This window comes from Rutidosis leptorrhynchoides, chromosome 5 (genome assembly GCF_046630445.1).
Source record: "Rutidosis leptorrhynchoides isolate AG116_Rl617_1_P2 chromosome 5, CSIRO_AGI_Rlap_v1, whole genome shotgun sequence".
Taxonomy (NCBI): domain Eukaryota; kingdom Viridiplantae; phylum Streptophyta; class Magnoliopsida; order Asterales; family Asteraceae; genus Rutidosis; species Rutidosis leptorrhynchoides.
In genome coordinates, this window is record NC_092337.1 from 141,828,501 (window position 1) to 141,852,367 (window position 23,867).

The 23,867-nt window shown below is 34.1% G+C and overlaps 1 non-coding gene across 1 annotated transcript; it reads right to left on the reverse strand.

The window, feature by feature from the left end:
- Positions 1–2,184: 2,184 nt before the first annotated feature.
- LOC139850778 (small nucleolar RNA R71) lies at positions 2,185–2,291 on the reverse strand. Its single transcript, XR_011760159.1, has one exon. It is a non-coding gene; the product is annotated as a small nucleolar RNA R71 (small nucleolar RNA).
- Positions 2,292–23,867: the final 21,576 nt, after the last annotated feature.

The window sequence follows — 23,867 nt, forward strand, 5'->3', positions numbered from 1 at the left end:
GTATCATATAGAGGTCAAATACCTCGCGATGTAATCAACTATTGTGAATCGTTTATAATGTATATGAACGGGTCCTTTCAATAAATTAAATAAAACTTGTGTAATTTCGTCGTATTTCACATTAAAAATATAATAGTATTTCATACGCCTCCGCTGTAACATTAAGTTTTTGGCGCCGCTGCCGGGGACTCGGTGAAAAACGCTATATTTATTATTACTATATTTTTATAAAAATATATAATTTCTTATTTTGTAAAAATATATTGTTTTTGTAATAAGTATAAATAAATATATATATATATATATATATATATATATATATATATATATATATATATATATATATATATATATATATATATATATATATATATATATATTTTTAAGATTTTGTCTATAATAAGAATTTTTATTTTTAGATTTTAAAATATAAGTTTATTTTAATAAATATTTTCTTTATATAATTTGTATAAATTAAAATTAGAAAAAGAAAAAAAATATAATAATTAAAATTAAAGTTGGGCCGAGTTAGTTTTCGAAGCCCAATCTGTTCGGATAAACTGGGTCATGCATAAGCCCGTAGGTAAAGATCCATGCGACCGCATGGTTTAATCTGACAGGTTTGATCCCAGCATTAATTACGCGTAGGGTTTTAATTAAATTATTATTATTAATTATGGTTTAATTATAATATTAATTAGTTTAGTTTTTAGTTTTAATTTTTAATTTAAGATTTATTAGTTTTATTAATTATATAAATTTAATCCTTTTATAAAATAATAATATAAAAATAATATTTTTTTTATAAAATTGTATTTTATCAACTTAGTTTATTTTTGTATTTTGTAATTTTTATCGTTTAATTCATAGTTTTTATAATTTTCATTCGTAATTAGTTTTAGACTTAGTTTTTGCCATAGAATTTTTTATTTCTAGATTTCTAAGATTTGCCGTAAAATCCCTTAAGTACTTTTTCTATAGACTAAGATTTAGGTGCTTTAGAATTTTGCGACGCTGTTTTAAATTTTTAGTGCCTTTTAAGTTGTTGCCGTTTTGAATATAGAATTCCCTTTAAGCTTTAATTCCTTTAGACGCAACTTTTAATATTTAGTTTTTAGACTTTTAAGTTTCGACGCTTTACTTTCTTATTATTATTTTTCGACTTTTTATTTTTCGACGTTTTTCGACGCACTCTTTTTCTTCCTCTTATTTCTCGACTCTCTAGTTTTTAGGACATAGATTTTATCTTCAAAATTTCAACGAAAAATTATTTTAAGCGATTAAATTGATAGACATCCAAATTTTCTGGTTCGTAGTAATAGTTGGATTTGTTAGCGGTGAGTTGTGGGCTTCCGATTTAAAGGGTCCTGGTACCTGCTGCATCTATTGGCTATTCGAAACGTGGGTAAAATCAGAAAAGTCTATTAATTTGATAACTTATATAATTTTTTTTATTTTTATAATTAATAGGATATTCAGTGAATGCACCGAGCAAAACGTTCACCACCTTTCATACGTTCACCACCTGTAACTCGATCAAGACATCTAGCCAATATTATCGCCGTTGATTTTTCTTTAGAATCATCATCTAGTCAAACAAGTACTCCAACTCAAATTTCCGATAATCCATTTTTTAAACCCGACCTCACAATTGAGAATCCGGAAGATATTCAGGGACAATTCAGAGATCCTGAACCACTAATCATTCCTCCTGAACCACAGATTACTCATCCAGAGATTGTCGAGGAAGAAACCATTAAGTCAAAATCCTCTAGTGATTCAGATTCAACAAATTCAATCATGGAAAATCCGGAACCTCTAAGTATAGAAGACCGAATGAGGGCTAAACACACTGGCCAAGGTCACGCCATTATTAAGCCAGACGTTAATGCGCCAGATTATGAAATCAAAGGACAAATCTTACACATAGTAACTAATCAATGCCAATATAGTGGTACGCCAAAAGAAGATCTAAACGAACATCTTCGAACCTTTAATAGGATTTGTACTCTATTCAAAATCAGAGAAGTTGAGGATGAACAGATCTATCTCATGTTATTTCCCTGGACTTTAAAGGGAGAAGCTAAAGATTGGTTAGAATCGTTACCTGAAGGGGCAATTGATACATGGGATGTTTTAGTTGAAAAATTTCTTAAACAATTCTTTCCGGCATCTAAAGCTGTGAGACTTCAAGAAGAAATTGTTACGTTCACGCAAAAGCCAAATGAAACTCTATATGAGGCGTGGACAAGATTCGAAAAATTGTTGAGAGGATGTCCTCAACACGGTTTAGATACTTATCAAATAGTACAAATATTCTACCAAGGTGTCGACGTTGCTACACGAAAAGACATCGACACAGCAGCTGGTGGTTCCATTATGAAGAAAACCGCAACTGAAGCTCACAAAATCACTGATAACACGGCCTCCCACTCGCATGAGTGGCATCAAGAAAAAGATATTTTTTGTTCATCTAAAGCAGCTAGAGCCGATTCTGGCCATGACTTTAATTTCATTTCTGCAAAAATAGATGCTTTCGAGAGACGAATGGAAAAGATGACTAAAGATATTCATGCAATACGAATCAGTTGTGAGCAATGCAGTGGACCACACTTAATGAAAGATTGCCACATTGAGCAAACAATGGAACAACGTGAGAATGTTTCCTACATGAACCAAAGGCCGGGAAATAATTATCAAAATAATTATCAACCACCAAGGCCAAACTTTAATCGAAATCAAAACATTCTTTATAATCCAAATGGACCCAACAATAACTCGTACAACCAACAAGGTCCGAATAACCAACAAACTCAAAATAACACTTTCAATCAACAAAGACCTAGCTTGTATAAACCACCACAACAAACCGAAGAGAAAAAGCCAAATTTGGAAGAAATGATGGCAAAGCTAATGGAATCTCAAACATAATTTATTACATCTCCAACCCAAACAAATGAGAGGTTTGATCAGTCATTTAGAAATTAACAAGCTTCCATTTTGAATCTAGAAAAACACGTAGGTACTGTTGCTAGCTTGATTAGTAAGTGGGAACAAGGAAAGCTACCGAGTGATACTGAAGTAAATTCTCGGAATGAGAATGTTAATATGGTATCAACGAATTCTAAAAAACCAGCATCAGAAGATGGAAAGGTTTTCGATGTAAGTAACAATGAAGAAGTTACTACACCACCACCACCACCCGAGTATGTAAACCTAGTGGTGGCACCAAACAGACCACCCATCCCGTTTCCAAGAAAAGGAGTTGAGTATGAGCAAATGATAGGTAATAAAGTTTGTGATACCTCTGGAAAGAAGAAGAAGAATAAGAAAGTACAAGAGACAAAAACCGTAAAGATAAACCCGGTGAAGACAGTTCCACCAAAACTTACACCCAAGTTGGGTGATCCGGGTGAATTTATTGTTCCTTGTCTACTTAGTGATTGTGTCATGTATGATGCACTACCAGATTTAGGTGCAAGTGTGAGTTTTATGCCTCTTTCATTATATAAGAGATTAGGAGTAGGTGAGTTAAGTCCAACAGAAATGAGTGTTCGACTCTTTGATCAAACCATTAAGCGCCCAGTTGGAATTGCTGACAACCTACCGGTTCAAGTGGGTAATTTAACATTTCTAGTCGAATTTATTGTCATTGACATAGAAGAGGACTCAAACATTCATCTAATTTTAGGTCAACCATTCTTAGCGTCCACCAGGGCGTTATTTGATGTAAGAGAGGGTAGAATGACACTTAGTGATGGTGAAAAATCGGTCACCTTTGTGAATCGAAAGGCTAAATCTCCACCAACCAAAACCGTTGAACCAACAAAGACGATTGGTAAAAACCACATTGTTTTACCAACTCCATCGGTAGTGCTTAGCAATAATAAAATGCCTAAGTGTTGGGAAGATGAAGTAAAACCTAATGATGACATGATAACAAAGAACCCCATTGTTGATACAAAATTAAATGACCTCGTTATTAATAGTTCAATGAAGAAACTTATTAAACGGATTCGCGATGCTAGAACCAAGGGGAACTTTAAGTTATGCAACCGGTTAGTATCCAATCTATCGCCTAAAGAAAAGGCGAAACTAGTTGAATTTGTGGATATTACACAGGAATCCAACCAATGGCTTAAAGCAAATGTCACAGATATGCAAGTTGATTATGGTCCAAAAGAAATTGACAACGAAGTTAATCACAATTTCGACACCACAGCTACCTAAGTGTGGGGAGATTCAAATGTCCTAAAAAGAAAACGCTATCTAGAGTTAGTTGTTCTGTTCTCGTGTAGTTCCGAGAATGGAATCCGATTGGTCTTTTCCACTAGCAGACACTAAAGAACTAGTTTTCTTCCCCCATTTTGAATTTTTGTTTTGTAGGTTTTGTATGAAATTAATAAGCATATTTAAATTTAAGTTTTGTGTGAATTAAAAAAAAATTACTTTATTTCATTAAGTTTAAAAAATGATTTCTAAAAATTCATCATAAGTTGAAGACTAGGTCATGGAACCAAAATTGCTTTACCCGAGGGCGGGGCGAAAAATTTTGTTATCATTAATTTTAATTTTATTGATCTAAAGTATACCAAAAAATTAAAAAAACCCAAAAATCTTTGCTTTTAAAACAATCGCTTTAAAAAACGACAAATTGTAAATTTTGTCGAGGGACGGACTAGGTAAACATACCGAAACTACCTAAAGTAAAAGGAAACGAAATTTTAAAAAATTATTCATTTAAATTGTTTTAATAAATATAGGTTTTATAAAAAAAATATAATAAAAATATTATGTATATTTGTAGTTTATCTTATGTACAAAACAGGGTAAAACAGCGCACTTTCAAAGACTGACATTAAGTTCAGCAAAAGCTACTAATTTTGACGACAAGATGCAAAATATCAAATGTGATATAAAATAATATGTTGCAAACTCGGTATTTTTAATCACTTTTCATGTCATAACCCGACCTTAACCATAAGGACGAATACAATAACATATGATTTCATCGCAAGGTATTGACCTCTATATGCGACATTTTTCAAAAACTGCATTCATTTTTACAATACAAACCATAGCTTTTATTACAAATACAAGGTTTAAACAACTTAGTAATGATTATCGTTTAGCGATAATCTTAGACTTACAAACTTTACATGTGATAATAACAATACGACCTCCAATATATTTTACATTACAAATCCTCCGATATGCAGTTTTATTTTTGACACAAATATGCATACTCAAGATCTTGCTTAAATTCAACATGTTGCAACGGAAGCTTTTAGTTATCACCTGAGAATAAACATGCTTAAAACGTCAACATAAAGTTTGTGAGATATAACTTTAATGCCGACAGCGTTATGAATATAGACCACAAGATTTCATATATAAACGTTTTAATAAAAATATTCTAAGTTGTTGAGCACTTGATAACCATACTTAACATTTAATCAACATCGCATATTCCCTTTATTATGAAATCTTACTACACCGTACCAAGTGTAGTCACCGAAACGAAGTACTGTGCAACCGTTGAATACTGGTCGTCTAGTCCGGTTGGGGTTGTCAGGCCCGATAGATCTATCAACAGGATTCGCGTTTACAATACCTCATGTAAATAGTAGTTACCAAGTTACAGGGAAGTATGCCAGTGGTACAACTCAACGTAGAATATATATTTTTAATCACTTGTGTCCATAACGTAAATCATAAAATGCATGTATTCTCATCCCGAAATATTTAGAGTTTAAAAGTGGGACTATATACTCACTTTTGTCTTGAAGGTATTTAACTCGACTTGGTCTCCGATAGATATCACGAACCTAACCATATATATAATATATCAACATGTTTTCTTTTCAAGTAATCATTACATATATATATATATATATATATATATATATATATATATATATATATATATATATATATATATATATATATATATATATATACTTTTAATACTTTTAATATTTTCTTAGTCCGTAGTTAGCAGTCCGATGTTAGTGGTCCACAATTAGTTGCTTAAATAAAATAAATAAAGACCCCATCGTATTCGTATTGATTAGAATTAATCTTGACCCATGGTACCATGTTGTCAAATGACGTGTTGCGTACATAAAGTACCGTGTTGTCAAATGACGTGTTGCGTACAATCATGAGGTCTTATGATTAATCTTCTCGTGTTGTTTACGGGTGGTCCTGAAATATATAAAATCAAATCATAAGTAAATATATATTAAATATTATGTTAATTAGCCAAGATATGATTAATCCGATTTTGTCATAATATGATATATTACAGGTCTTGAAGTGTTTTTAAAAATCAAATTAGAAGGATCTATTTAGTTTGCGAACAAGTTTGAAATCACTCAAACTATGTTCTTGTTGTTAAAATTTTATAACACAAAATAAGATAGCTATATAAATATGAATTGAATAAGGTTATGAATAAGGTTACTACCTCAAATTACTTGGACAAAGCTACTGGAAAAGGTAAGAAAAATCTTGGAATCAAAAGAGTGGTGGAGTGGGATTGAAAGATTGGAAGTAATCTCCTTGAAATCGGATGACTATATTGATACGTTCTTGAGTAGGTAAATGAAGAGAGATTAGGGAGTGAATTAACTTGAAAGAAAATTGGAAATGAAATTGTATGTGTGTGTGTGCAAAATAGCATGATTATGGGATGGATATATAGGAGATTTAGTTTATTTTCTTGCACAAAAGTCACACATGAGGTTAAATGGCTGGTTCCCACATGTAACATCATGTCTAGTGGCTGATCAGTGAAGTTTATTGTTGGTATATACCAATAGTAAATACGTATAGAAGTTGGGTATGATACGGTTACATATACCCTAGATATACTTGTAGAAATTTTGAGGAATCGGAACGAGAATTCAAATATGGACGGGTTTATAACTGTAAAAGAGGCTCAAAACTGGGCTTTTATTTTTGGGTCAAACCGGGCCAAAATAAAATTTTAAGACATTTTTAATAAAGCAATGTTAGCCAAACAATGGGTCAAACTGGGCTCTGCCCCTTGGACCCCGCCAGGGGTTGCCACCCCTTGGACCCCGCTTATCGGGGGCGCTGCCCCCAAACCCACGTCATAATCAAGATAAGTTCAAACAAGTGTGCACTCCACACTTCCCAAACTTGTTCGATATTTATCAAGATTATTTTGGTTACAAATTAATCCCATTACACTTAAATCATATTGGTGACATAGATCACCAACACATTATATATTGTAAGTATATATGTCAAAGAATGCTACATATAGTTATCGTTTTGAAAACTTAAGTTAGTGGTCTCAAAGTATACTTATAACTCATTGTTGTTAGTTCACAATGAAATGTTAAACCATCCTTAAATCATGTTAAATATGTATAGATATGTACATATACATAATCGTATAATTATCGTGTGTTATATAGTTCGTGATATCATCGGTCAAATTGGACGGTCAAACGTTGTGTGAAACTCTTTTCAAAAACATAAGTCTCAACAGTTTGGATTGCTTATCATGTTGGTAAGGTTTATTTTATGTAAATATTAATCTCATAAGTATAAAACGATCGGAAAAATCCGGATCGTTATAGTACCTACCCGTTAAATAAATTTCGTCCCGAAATTTTAAAGTTGTACCTATTTTACGTTGTCCGAAAACAAATGTGGATACTTTTGTTTCATCTGATCCTCTCATTCCCAAGTAAACTCGGGACCCCTTCGAGCATTCCAACGAACCTTAACGATTGGTATGTTGCTCTGCTTGAGCCGTTTAACTTCACGGTCCATGATTTCGACTGGTTCTTCTATGAATTGTAGTTTCTCATCGACTTGGATTTCTTCAAGAGGAATGGTGAGATCTTCCTTTGCAAGACATTTCTTGAGGTTTGAGACGTGAAATGAATTATGTACCCCGGTGAGTTGTTGTGGTAACTCGAGTCGATAAGCTACCGGTCCGATGCGTTCGATGATCTTGAACGGGCCTACATACCTTGGGTTCAGTTTACCCCTTTTTCCAAAACGTATTACACCTTTCCAAGGTGACACCTTTAGCATAACCATGTCACCAATCTGAAACTCTAATGGTTTCCTTCGGACATCGGCGTAGCTCTTTTGGCGACTACGGGCTGTTTTCAATCTCTCCTTGATTTGCACTATCTTCTCAATAGTTTCATGGATGATCTCGGGACCAGTTAATTGTCGATCTCCTACTTCATTCCAATAGATAGGGGATCTACACTTCCTTCCATACAGTGCTTTGAATGGTGCAGCTTTAATGCTCGCATGATAACTATTATTATACGAGAATTCTGCTAGTGGTAGATATTTATCCCATCCATTTCCAAAATCGATCACACATGCCCTGAGCATGTCTTCAAGAGTCTGAATTGTTCTTTCACTCTGCCCGTCAGTTTGCGGATGGTATGCGGTGCTCATATCCAAACGGGTTCCCAGGGCCTCCTGTAGTGATTGCCAAAACTTTGATGTAAATCTACTATCACGATCGGATATAATGGAAATAGGTATTCCATGCATTGAAACAATTTCCTTTATGTATAATCGTAATAGTTTCTCCATTCTATCCGTTTCCTTTATAGGCAAGAAATGTGCAGATTTGGTGAGACGATCAACTATTACCCAAATGGTGTCATAACCCAGGCAGTCTTAGGTAACTTTGTGATGAAATCCATGGTAATACCATCCCATTTCCATTCTGGGATTTCTGGTTGTTGAAGTAACCCTGACGGCTTCTGATGTTCTGCTTTGACTTTGGAACAAGTTAAACATTCCCCAACATATGTTGCAACATCTATCTTTAAATTAGGCCACCAATAATGCGTCTTAAGATCTTGATACATCTTTCCAACTCCAGGATGTATCGAGTATCTTGTCTTATGTGCCTCATTCAATATCAACTTCCTTAATCCACCCAACTTCGGTACCCAAATACGGTTTGCAAAATATCGAATTCCGTCTTCCCGCATAACGAGTTGCTTCTCATACTTCTTCATTATTTCATTTCCTATGTTTTCTTTAGTAAGAGCTTCTCGTTGAGCCTCTTTGATTTGTGAGTTGAGATTCATGCGAATTTTTATGTTCATTGCTCGTACTCGAATTGGTTCCCGTTCCTTTCTGCTTAGAGCGTCGGCTACTACATTCGCTTTCCCGGGATGATAGCGAATCTCACAATCATAGTCGTTTATCAGCTCGACCCACCTACGTTGCCTCATGTTCAGCTGTTTCTGATCGAAAATATGTTGAAGGCTTTTATGATCAGTAAACACAGTGCATTTAACTCCATATAAATAGTGTCTCCATATCTTCAATGCAAACACTACTGCCCCCAATTCTAGATCATGCGTCGTATAATTCTGCTCGTGAATCTTCAATTGTCGAGATGTGTATGCAATAACTTTCTTTCGTTGCATAAGGACGCAACCAAAACCTTGTCGCGAAGCGTCACAATATATCTCAAAATCATCGTTCCCTTCAGGTAACGATAAAATAGGTGCCGTGGTCAACTTCTTCTTGAGTAATTGAAATGCACTCTCCTGCTCAACGGTCCATTCGTACTTCTTCCCTTTTTGTGTTAACGCTGTCAATGGTTTAGCTATTCGGGAAAAATCTTGAATAAACCTTCTATAATAACCGGCTAAACCCAAAAATTGGCGTATCTGCGTTGGTGTCTTAGGAGTCTCCCATTTTTCAATGGCCTCAATTTTAGCTGGATCAACCTGAATTCCTTTGCTACTAACAACGTGGCCAAGAAATTGCACTTCTTTCAACCAAAATGCACACTTAGAAAATTTGGCGTATAACTGTTCTTTTCTTAACAATTCTAATACCAACCTTAAATGCTGCTCATGCTCTTGCTCACTCTTGGAATAGATAAGAATATCGTCAATGAAAACGATAACAAACTTATCTAAATACGGACTACAAACTCGATTCATGAGGTCCATGAATACAGCTGTAGCATTAGTCAACCCAAACGGCATGACCAAAAATTCATAATGACCGTAGCGTGTCCGAAAAGCAGTTTTCGGAATATCTTCTTCTTTGACACGTAATTGATGATAGCCCGATCTTAAGTCGATTTTCGAGTACACACATGATCCTTGCAATTGATCAAATAAGTCATCAATTCTCGGTAGTGGATACCGATTCTTGATAGTTAACTTATTTAATTCACGATAATCTATACACATTCGGAAAGATCCATCTTTCTTCTTGACGAATAAAATCGGAGCTCCCCATGGTGAAGTGCTCGGTCGAATGAAACCACGGTCCAGTAATTCTTGTAACTGGCTTTGTAACTCTTTCATCTCAGATGGTGCAAGTCTATATGGAGCACGAGCCACTGGTGCAGCTCCTGGTACTAGATCTATTTGAAATTCTACAGATCTAAATGGAGGTAATCCCGGCAACTCTTCCGGAAATACTTCAGGAAAATCTCTTGCCACAGGCACGTCGTTGATGCTCTTCACTTTTTCCTTCGTTTCGACTTTATTAACATGTGCTAGGATAGCATAGCACCCTTTCTTCAAGCACTTTTGAGCTTTCAAACAACTAATGAGTTTTAGCTTTGAGTTACCCTTCTCTCCATAAATCATTAATGGCGTTCTATCCTTACGAGGAATGCGAATTGCCTTCTTGGCGCACACAACTTCAGCTCCTATTTTGGACATCCAGTCCATGCCGACTATTACATCAAAACTTCCTAATTCTATGGGTATCAAATCAATCTTAAATGTTTCTCCGGCTAAATTTATTTTACAATCACGACAAATTTTATCGGCTTTAATTAGTTTACCATTAGCTAACTCAATCATGTACTTAGCATCTAGAGGTAATGATGAACAATTCAATTTAGCGTGAAAGTCTCTACACACGTAACTTCTATCGGCACCAGTATCAAATATAATAGATGCGAATAAGTTATTAATGGTAAACGTACCCGTAACAAGCTCCGGGTCTTCATACGCCTCTCTAGCATTAATAACAAATGCTCTTTCACGTGCAGATCCGTTATTCTTCTCTGGATTCGGGCACTGACTCTTATAATGACCCTGTTTCCCACACCCATAACAAGTAACAGTGGCCAAGGCAGTTCTATTTGCATTGGTGGCAGGAGTCTTGGTACCGTTTGTATTTGTAGCGGGAACCCTACAATCTTCAGCAAGATGACCTTTTCGATTACAATTGTTGCACACCACATTACAATAACCAGAGTGATGTTTGTGGCATCTATTACATAAAGGATTTCGTCCCTTGTAACCTGAGTTCGAACCGCTACCCGCACCTTGCGTGGTTTCTTGTTTCTTGTTGGATTGTTGATGATTACCTTCCCACTTTCTTTTGTTTCCCGATGTCTTGACATCGGTATTCTTATCCAGAATAATCTGGTCCATCAACTCGTTCGCCATGGTGATAGCTTCATGAATAGTCTTGGGTTTGGATGCTGTAACATTTGCCTTGACCTTTTTAGGCAAACCGTCTTTGTACAGTTCAATCTTTCGTTCTTCGGTTGGTACCAATTCGGGACATAGCAAAGCTAATTCCATGAATCGCTGATTGTAGGTGGTGTGTTCAGTACCAACAGCTTTCAGGCTTCGTAATTCAGCTTCCAACTTCCTAACCTCGTTCCTTGGACAATATTCGTTGATTAGCATTGTTTTGAATTCTTCCCAAGGAGTATCATAAGCTACATCTCCTCCTACGGCCTTCACATAGTTTCTCCACCACGTGAGTGCACTATCTTGTAGGGTGCACGATGCATACTTGGTCATGTCCTTCTCAATACAACCACTGAATTTAAACACAGACTCAATCTTTTCGATCTACCGGGTTAAACCAACCAGTCCTTCTGTTCCACTGAATGATGAGGGCTTGCAACCTTGAAAAGTTTTGTAAGTGCACCCCACACAAGGATTTGGGTTAACTGCAGCACCTCTTGCAGCCTCGACCCATAACATTCTGTCATTCACTCGCTGATTGATGAGTTCCTGGATTTCTTGTTCCGTCATTCGGTTCAATCGCGCCATAATCTTCAACAAGAATGAAAAAAAAAATTATTCACATGGAATATTATAGATGTAGTATGTATTTATAGTACATCGTAGCTTATTAATAATATGAACCAGTTATTATTATAAAAGCCTTTTCTTCTTATTAGCGTTTTATAATTATATCTAGGGTAGTACCTACCCGTTAAAGTTCATACTTAATAGCTTAGTACGAAAATCAATTACTACCACCCAAATAATACTTAACCATGGAAAATTATTGCATTTCACACTTCATTATTTTACATATGCTTATCTTACATCAAACATTAAGCAAACCACACTAGTAATATTATACAAAACATTATATGATCCCATGGTTTAAAACAACAGCGCATCATTTAACCCAAAGCGTTTGTGTTCAAAGAAATCGCTTAAAGGTTATCCTGGTTGTCTCCCTGCGTTTTGGTTGAGGAACCGAAGAACTGGATGTTGGGATAGAACTAATAGGAATAGCGGGAATAGGTGTGGAAGTATCTGGTGGAGTTGGTGCCACAACATCCTCTCTAGACTCGGGATTTAGATTTTCCATTTCAGTAGCCTTTCGTTTCTTTCCTCGTTCGAACTTGTCTTTCGTAATTTCATGTATTTCTTCCTCCTCAGGATCATTTTCCGGTTCCTCTTCAATTGATTCATCCGAAACTTGTGAGTCTTCCCCAAAGGTATCGTTTTCATCATTAGATAGATTAATGACTGGAACACCATCTGAAGAGTCTGGTTCGGAGTCGCTGAATGTGATAATAAGTTCTAAGCCAGACATCTATCACATAACAACTAGCACATTAATACCACATAATATTTACATATTAATTTTTAACCAACAAGGATAAGCAATAGTTTTCGAAATCAAACACGGTCGAAGTCCAGACTCACTAATGCATCCTAACAAACTCGATAAGACACACTAATGCAAATTCTCTGGTTCTCTAAGACCAACGCTCTGATACCACATGTAATAACCCGACCTTAACCATAAGGACGAATACAATAACATATGATTTCATCGCGAGGTATTGACCTCTATATGCGACATTTTTCAAAAACTGCATTCGTTTTTACAATACAAACCATAGCTTTTATTACAAATACAAGGTTTAAACAACTTAATAATGATTATCGTTTAGCGATAATCTTAGACTTACAAACTTTACATGTGATAATAACAATACGACCTCCAATATATTTTACATTACAAATCCTCCGATATGCAGTTTTATTTTTGACACAAATATGCATACTCAAGATCTTGCTTAAATTCAACATGTTGCAGCGGAAGCTTTTAGTTATCACCTGAGAATAAACATGCTTAAAACGTCAACATAAAGTTGGTGAGATATAACTTTAATGCCGACAGCGTTATGAATATAGACCACAAGATTTCATATATAAACGTTTTAATAAAAATATTCTAAGTTGTTGAGCACTTGATAACCATACTTAACATTTAATCAACATCGCATATTCCCTTTATTATGAAATCTTACTACACCGTACCAAGTGTAGTCACCGAAACAAAGTACTGTGCAACCGTTGAATACTGGTCGTCCAGTCCGGATGGGGTTGTCAGGCCCGATAGATCTATCAACAGGATTCGCGTTTACAATACCTCATGTAAATAGTAGTTACCAAGTTACAGGGAAGTATGCTAGTGGTACAACTCAACGTAGAATATATATTTTTAATCACTTGTGTCCATTACGTAAATCATAAAATGCATGTATTCTCATCCCGAAATATTTAGAGTTTAAAAGTGGGACTATATACTCACTTTTGTCTTGTAGGTATTTAACTCGACTTGGTCTCCGATAGATATCACGAACCTAACCATATATATAATATATCAACATATTTTCTTTTCAAGTAATCATTACATATATATATATATATATATATATATATATATATATATATATATATATATATATATATATATATATACTTTTAATACTTTTAATATTTTCTTAGTCCGTAGTTAGCAGTCCGATGTTAGTGGTCCACAATTAGTTGCTTAAATAAAATAAATAAAGACCCCATCGTATTCGTATTGATCAGAATTAATCTTGACCCATGGTACCATGTTGTCAAATGACGTGTTGCGTACATAAAGTACCGTGTTGTCAAATGACGTGTTGCATACAATCATGAGGTCTTATGATTAATCTTCTCGTGTTGTTTACGGGTGGTCCTGAAATATATAAAATCAAATCATAAGTAAATATATATTAAATATTATGTTAATTAGCCAAGATATGATTAATCCGATTTTGTCATAATATGATATATTACAGGTCTTGAAGTGTTTTTAAAAATCAAATTAGAAGGATCTATTTAGTTTGCGAACAAGTTTGAAATCACTCAAACTATGTTCTTGTTGTTAAAATTTTATAACACAAAATAAGATAGCTATATAAATATGAATTGAATAAGGTTACTACCTCAAGTTACTTGGACAAAGCTACTGGAAAAGGTAAGAAAAATCTTGGAATCAAAAGAGTGGTGGAGTGGGATTGAAAGATTGGAAGTAATCTCCTTGAAATCGGATGACTATATTGATACGTTCTTGAGTAGGTAAATGAAGAGAGATTAGGGAGTGAATTAACTTAAAAGAAAATTGGAAATGAAATTGTATGTGTGTGTGTGCAAAATAGCATGATTATGGGATGGATATATAGGAGATTTAGTTTGTTTTCTTGCACAAAAGTCACACATGAGGTTAAATGGCTGGTTCCCACATGTAACATCATGTCTAGTGGCTGATCATTGAAGTTTATTGTTGGTATATACCAATAGTAAATACGTATAGAAGTTGGGTATGATACGGTTACATATACCCTAGATATACTTGTAGAAATTTTGAGGAATCGGAATGAGAATTCAAATATGGACGGGTTTATAACTGTAAAAGAGGCTCAAAACTGGGCTTTTATTTTTGGGTCAAACCGGGCCAAAATAAAATTTTAAGACATTTTTAATAAAGCAATGTTAGCCAAACAATGGGTCAAACTGGGCTCTGCCCCTTGGACCCCGCCAGGGGTTGCCACCCCTTGGACCCCGCTTATCGGGGGCGCTGCCCCCGAACCCACGTCATAATCAAGATAAGTTCAAACAAGTGTGCACTCCACACTTCCCAAACTTGTTCGATATTTATCAAGATTATTTTGGTTACAAATTAATCCCATTACACTTAAATCATATTGGTGACATAGATCACCAACACATTATATATTGTAAGTATATATGTCAAAGAATGTTACATATAGTTATCGTTTTGAAAACTTAAGTTAGTGGTCTCAAAGTATACTTATAACTCATTGTTGTTAGTTCACAATGAAATGTTAAACCATCCTTAAATCATGTTAAATATGTATAGATATGTACATATACATAATCGTATAATTATCGTGTGTTATATAGTTCGTGATATCATCGGTCAAATTGGACGGTCAAACGTTGTGTGAAACTCTTTTCAAAAACATAAGTCTCCACAGTTTGGATTGCTTATCATGTTGGTAAGGTTTATTTTATGTAAATATTAATCTCATAAGTATAAAACGATCTAAAAAATCCGGGTCGTTACATTTCTACACTAATCACCCTCATGAATTTATAATTATAGTCTGATTTCATGCAAATGAGGGCATTGCATGATCTCAATTGTGGAGAAGGGTTATAAATTCTCTCGGGTTTAAACTTAGTTTAATTGCCAAATTTTGTGAAAATTTGAAAAATTTTCAACTAAATGAATTCAAAATCATGTTTATACATATTTATGAACGCTAAAACTAGGTGTTAATGCCGAAATTATTGTTACCTCGGAGAGAACATAAATGGAGAAACAACCCAAAACGCTTGAATTAATTTAAAATGGAATAGAAAAGAATAAAAAGGCAAAGAAAAGAATAAAAGCTAAGTGTGGGAAGAATTTACCAAGTTCTTTAAAACATGATAATGCTAAAAACGAACATATATTTCATAGCATTATTCCTCAAGAAAGACAAGCTTTTAGTTGCAATTGTTCTATTTACAAGTGATATTCGTTTAAATAATAAAAGGTGAAGACAAAAGACAGATTCGACAAATTGAAGACGCAAACGACCAAAAAGCTCAAAAGTACAAAATACAATCAAAGAGGTTCCAATTATTGATAAGAAACGTCTCGAAATTACAAGAGTACAAGATTCAAAACGCAAAGTACAAGATATTAAATTATACGCAAGGACGTTCGAAAATCCGGAACCGGGACATGAGTCAACTCTCAACGCTCGACGCAACGGACTAAAAATTACAAGTCAACTATGCACATAAATATAATATAATATTTAAATAATTCTTATAATTATTTAATATATTATATTATTTATAAAACCGTCGGCAGAAGAAAACAACCAAATATGAGCCTCCCCAGCTGGCCATGCGATCGCATGGCCTGGAAGGCATAAATCCATGCGATCGCATGAGCCCTAGTTCCAGCCCACGTGCCTATAAAAATCGAGCTTTGGTGCACCACAAAACTATCTATCTTTCTCTTTTCTCCATATATACGTAAAATATAAATTTATAATTTATATTTTAATTTTAATTTTAATTATAATTCTAATAATAAGGGTATGTTAGCGAATATTGTAAGGGTGTAAGTCGAAATTCTGTCCGTGTAACGCTACGCTATTTTTAATCATTGTAAGTTATGTTCAACCTTTTTACATTAATGTCTCGTAGCTAAGTTATTATTATGCTTATTTAAAATGAAGTAATCATGATGTTGGGCTAATTACTAAAATTGGGTAATTGGGCTTTGTACCATAATTGGGGTTTGGACAAAAGAACGACACTTGTGAAAATTAGACTATGGGCTATTAATGGGCTTTATATTTGTTTAACTAAATGATAGTTTGTTAATGTTAATATAAAGATTTACAATTGGGCGTCCCTATAAATTACCATATACACTCGATCGGACACGATGGGCGGGGTATTTATATGTACGAATAATCGTTCATTTAACCGGACACGGGAATGGATTAATAGTCACTAGAATAATTAAAACAGGGGTGAAATTATGTACAAGGACACTTGGTATAATTGATAACAAAATATTAAAACCTTGGTTTACACTCAGTCGACATCCTGGTGTAATTATTAAACAAAGTATTAAAATCTTGTTACAGTTTAAGTCCCCAATTAGTTGGAATATTTAACTTCGGGTATAAGGATAATTTGACGAGGACACTCGCACTTTATATTTATGACTGATGGACTGTTATGGACAAAAACCAGACGGACATATTAAATAATCCAGGACAAAGGACAATTAACCCATGGGCATAAAACTAAAATCAACACGTCAAACATCATGATTACGGAAGTTTAAATAAGCATAATTCTTTTATTTCATATTTAATTTCCTTTATTTTATATTTAATTGCACTTCTAATTATCGCATTTTATTTATTGTTATTGTATTTAATTGCACTTTTAATTATTGTACTTTTTAATTATCGCAAGTTTATTTTATCGCACTTTCATTTTACGCATTTTCATTATCGTTATTTACTTTACGCTTTAAATTAAGTCTTGTATTTATTTATATTTTACATTTGGTTTTAACTGCGACTAAAGTTTTAAAATCGACAAACCGGTCATTAAACGGTAAAAACCCCCTTTTTATAATAATAATATTACTTATATATATATTTGTATTTTTATAAAAATAAACTAATATAGCGTTAAGCTTTGTTTAAAAAGATTCCCTGTGGAACGAACCGGACTTACTAAAAACTACACTACTGTACGGTTAGGTACACTGCCTATAAGTGTTGTAGCAAGGTTTAAGTATATCCATTTTCTAAATAAATAAATATCTTGTGTAAAATTGTATCGTATTTAATAGTATTTTCTGCTAAAATTTAATAGTATTTTATACCACTCCGCTACCACATCAAGTATTTTTGGCGCCGCTGCCGGGGACATCATTCTAGCTTAAAAGCCGGAAGCGCAACGCTAATATAAAAAAAAGAAAGATTTTTTAGTACGCTTTTGTAAAAATACGTTTTAAATATTCAAAAATATTAAAAGAAAAACAAAAATATAAATATTTTTTTTAAGAGTTTGGTAAATATTTAAGTTTTATAAAGTTTCTTTATTTCTATTTTTTTTTGTTTGTAAAAATTTAAGTTTTATTTAATTTATAAATATATTTTATATTTTACAGCAAAAAAAAAAAAAAATTTATTAATTCGGCCTATACTGTAGCAGCCCACTCTGTGGCCCGAAACCCTAGCCCATGCGATCGCATGGCTGGGCAACTGAGGACTCATGCGATCGCATGAGCCCATCTGACACGCCCTACTGAACCTGCCGACAGTATTAATTACGGAATATTATTAATTATTATTAATATTAAACCCTAATTAGGTTTAGTTATTATATTAATTAATTTTAGATATTAATTAATTTATATTTTTAGTTAAATTAGTTTAATTAAATTATAAAATTAGTAGTTTTATTAAATAAATAATATAAAAATAATATTTTTATAAAAATTGTACTTTTTACAACTTTTTGTATATTTTTATATTTTGTCACTTTTTAATCGTTATAGCGTAATATTTGTATTTTTAGCTCATATTTAGTTTTAAACTTAGATTTTGCGATAGTTATTTTTATTTCTAGATTTTTAGGCTTTGCCGTAAAATCCCTTAAGTGTTTTTTCTTTAGACTAAGATTTAGGTGCTTTAGAATTTTGCGACGCCTTTTTAAGTTTTAGTTTCTTTTTAAGTTATTTCCATTTGAGATTTAGTTTTTCTTGTAAGCTTTAATATTTTTAGACGACTTTTACCTATGTATCAATTATCATTCCAATTAGTAATTTCAATTTGCGATTATAATTTTAAGTTAGTTGTAGTAATAAGGTTAGGTTAGTCAAAGTACTTTTAAGTTTTATAAGTTTCTTTAATTTTTCCGTCACCTTTTATTTTTCAACCATTTTTCTTTTCCGATCTTTTTCGACGTACTCTTTTTCTTTCTTATTTCTCGCTATTCTAGTTTTTAGGACATAGATTTTTATTCTACTTCTTATCTAATTTTCTTAAAATTACGAAAATTTATTTTAAGTGGTTAAATTGATAGACATCAAAATTTTCTGGTTCGTAGTAATAGTTGGATTTGTACGTGGACCGGGTTATTGGAGCCAAACAGTCCTCAATTATATTGAGACCAAACGAATCCTGCCCTTCTGCTGCATCTTTTGGCTATTCGAAACGTGGGCAAAATCAGAAAAGTCTATTAATTGGATAACTTATTATAATTTTTCTTTCCTTTTAAAAACTAATAGGATATTCAGTGAATGCACCGAGCAAGACGTTCACCACCTTTTGTACGTTCACCACCTGTAACTAGATCAAGACATTTAGCAAATATAACCGCCGTTGATTTTTCTTTAGAATCGTCATCCAGTCGACCAAGTACTTCAGTTCAAATTTCCAATAATCCATTTTTTGAACCCGACCTCACAATTGAGAATCCGGAGAATATTCAGGAACGGTTCGTAGATCCTGAACCACTAAACTTTCCCCCGGAACCACCAATCATTCAAACAGAGATTGTTGAGGAACGAACCATTAAATCAGAATCCTCTAGTGATTCTGATTCAACAAATTCAATTATGGAGAATCTGGAACCTTTAAGTATGGAAGACCGAATGAGAGCTAAACGCACTGGCCAAGGTCACGCAATTACTCATCCAAACATTAATGCGCCAGATTATGAAATCAAAGGACAAATTCTACACATGGTGACTAATCAATGCCAATTTAGTGGTGCGCCGAAGGAAGATCCAAATGAACATCTACGTACCTTTAATAGGATCTGCACACTATTTAAAATCCGAGAAGTGGAGGATGAACAGATATATCTCATGTTATTTCCCTGGACTTTAAAGGGAGAAGCCAAAGATTGGTTGGAATCGTTACCTGAAGGGGCGATCGATACATGGGATGTTTTAGTTGACAAATTTCTTAAACAATTCTTTCCTGCATCTAAAGCCGTAAGACTTCAAGCAGAAATTGTTACGTTTACACAGAAACCGAATGAAACTCTATATGAGGCATGGACAAGATATGGAAAGTTATTAAGAGGATGTCCGCAACATGGTTTAGACACCTGTCAAATAGTACAAATATTCTACCAAGGATGCGACATCACTACAAGGAAAGACATAGATATAGCAGCTGGTGGTTCTATTATGAAGAAAACCGAAACTGATGCTTACAAAATTATTGATAACACTGCTTCCCACTCACATGAGTGGCACCAAGAAAAAGATATCGTTAGATCATCTAAAGCAGCTAGAGCCGATTCTAGCCATGACTTAGATTCCATTTCCGCGAAGATAGATGCTGTCGAGAGACGAATGGAAAAGATGACTAAAGATATTCACTCAATACGAATTAGTTGTGAGCAGTGTGGAGGACCACATTTGACAAAAGATTGTCTCAGTATTGAATTAACAATGGAACAAAGAGAGAATATTTCATACATAAACCAAAGGCCTGGAAATAATTATCAGAATAATTATCAACCGCCAAGACCGATTTACAATCAAAACCAGAATTATAACAGAAATATTCCATACAACAACCAACAAGGTCCTACCAATCAACAAGTATCTAATAATAATTACAATCAGCAAAGACCTAATTTTCAAAACAAACCACCACAACAAACCGATGATAAAAAGCCGAATTTAGAAGATATGATGACGAAGCTAGTTGAAACTCAAACGCAGTTTTTCACATCTCAAAAACAAACCAATGAACAAAATGCTCAAGCATTTAGAAATCAACAAGCTTCTATTCAAAATCTGGAACAAGAAGTAAGTAACCTAGCAAGGTTAATAGGTGAAAGAAAACCGGAAAGTCTACCTAGTGATACAAATGCTAACCCCCGGAATGAAACAGCTAAAGCTATTACCACAAGAAGTGGTACAACACTTAAACCACCTGAAATACCTGTAACTTCTGATGAAACTATTCCTACTCCACAAGAACCACAACCTGATCAAGATAAGGAACCGGTAGTTGAAAAGGTTAATGAAGATAACACAGTTAAGGATAAACCTTATGTTAAACCATACCAACCACTACTTCCTTACCCGAGTAAAATGAAGAAAGAGAAACTTGAAGCCGAGCAATCCAAATTCTTGGATATGTTTAAACAGATAAATGTAAATCTTCCTTTCATTGATGTGATTTCAGGAATGCCTAGATATGCTAAATTCTTGAAAGATCTAATTTCAAATAGAAAGAAAATGGAAGAACTCTCGGCTGTTACTATGAATGCTAATTGTTCAGCAGTGCTGTTGAATAAGATACCAGAAAAACTATCTGATCCAGGAAGTTTCACAATTCCATGTTTTCTGGGTAGTCTTAGTTCAATAGAAGCATTGGCAGACTTAGGTGCTAGTATAAATCTAATGCCGTATTCACTATACACTAAACTAGACCTTGGAGAATTGAAACCAACCAGAATAAGCATACAACTAGCCGATAGATCAATAAAATATCCTAGAGGGATAATGGAGAACATGCTAGTTAAAGTTGGTACTTTAGTATTTCCAGTAGATTTTCTTTTTCTGGACATGGAAGAAGATTCTCAAGTTCCTCTCATATTAGGAAGACCATTCTTAAACACGGCTAAAGCAATGATAGACGTGTTCGGTAAGAAACTGACCCTAAGTATAGAGGATGAGAGTGTTACCTTTTCAATTGATAGAGCAATGCAACAACCACAATCTGCAGATGATACATGTTATTATATTCAAACTATAGATGCACATGCAGAATTATTAGAAGAATTTCCAGAATTACAAGGAACAGGAGAATGTTCTTTAGGAGAAGGTAATGAACCAATTGATGAAGCTGAAATGTTAGCTACACTTATAGCTAATGGATATGAACCAACAACAGAAGAAATTCAAATGCTAAAAGAAGAAGACAGATATCGATATAAATCATCGATAGAAGAACCACCGAAATTAGAGTTAAAGCCACTTCCAAACCATTTGGAATACGCTTATTTACATGGTGAATCTAAATTACCTGTAATAATATCGTCTTCTCTTACTGAAAATGAGAAATCACAACTCATTTCTGTGTTGAAAGCTCATAAACCAGCCATTGCATGGAAGATTCATGATATTAAAGGAATAAGTCCTTCGTATTGCACACATAAAATCCTTATGGAAGAAGGTCATAAAACGTATGTGCAACGCCAACGAAGACTAAATCCTAATATGCAAGATGTAGTTAAGAAAGAGATTATTAAACTGCTAGATGCAGGTTTAATTTATCCAATCTCTGATAGTCCATGGGTAAGCCCAGTTCAATGCGTGCCTAAGAAGGGTGGCATGACTGTCATTACAAATGAGAAAAATGAGCTTATTCCTACTAGGACTGTAACAGGATGGCGTGTGTGTATTGATTATAGAAAATTAAATGACGCCACCAGAAAAGTTCACTTTCCCTTACCTTTCATAGATCAAATGTTGGAAAGATTAGCCGGAAATAGTTACTATTGTTTTCTAGATGGATTTTCCGGATATTTTCAAATTCCAATAGCACCAGAAGATCAAGAGAAAACCACATTCACGTGCCCTTATGGTACTTTTGCTTACAAACGCATGCCATTTGGACTTTGCAACGCCCCTGCAACCTTTCAAAGGTGTATGATGGCGATTTTTCACGACATGATAGAAGAATGCATGGAAGTTTTCATGGATGACTTTTCAGTCTTCGGTGATACATTTAAATCATGTCTAGTTAATCTGGAGCGAATGCTAATTAGATGCAAAAAATCAAATCTAGTACTTAATTGGGAGAAATGCCATTTCATGGTTAAAGAAGGCATCGTTCTTGGACATAAGATTTCAAAAGAAGGAATTGAAGTGGATAGAGCTAAAGTAGATGTAATTGCTAAACTTCCACATCCCACCAATGTTAGAGGAGTTAGGAGTTTTCTAGGGCATGCCGGTTTTTACCGACGTTTCATAAAAGATTTTTCTAAAATTGCCACTCCTATGAATAAACTCCTAGAAAAGGATGCTCCATTCATCTTTTCAGATGAGTGTATCAAATCTTTTAATATTCTTAAAAAAAAACTCACTAATGCGCCGATCATGATAACACCAAATTGGAATCTACCATTTGAACTAATGTGCGATGCAAGTGATTTTGCAATGGGAGCCGTTTTAGGACAAAGGATTGAAAAACGATTTCAACCTATATATTATGCTAGTAAGACGTTACAAGGAGCACAAACGAACTATACAACTACTGAAAAAGAACTCCTTGCTATTGTCTTTGCTTTTGACAAATTTCGATCATATCTCGTTCTAGCAAAAACGGTGGTCTATACCGACCATTCTGCTCTTAAATACCTATTTTCAAAACAAGATGCTAAACCAAGATTAATCCGTTGGATCTTACTCTTACAAGAATTTGATATTGAAATCCGAGATAAAAAAGGAGCAGAAAATCTCGCCGCTGATCATCTTTCTCGTCTTGAAAATCCCGAATTAGAAGTTCTAAATGAATCGGCCATACAAGACAACTTTCCTGATGAATATCTATTGAAGATAGATTATAAAGAAATCCCATGGTTTGCAGACTATGCAAACTACTTAGTTTGTGGATTCCTTGAAAAAGGATTATCGTACCAAAAACGAAAGAAATTCTTCAGTGATATAAAACACTATTTCTGGGAAGATCCACATTTGTTTAAAAGTTG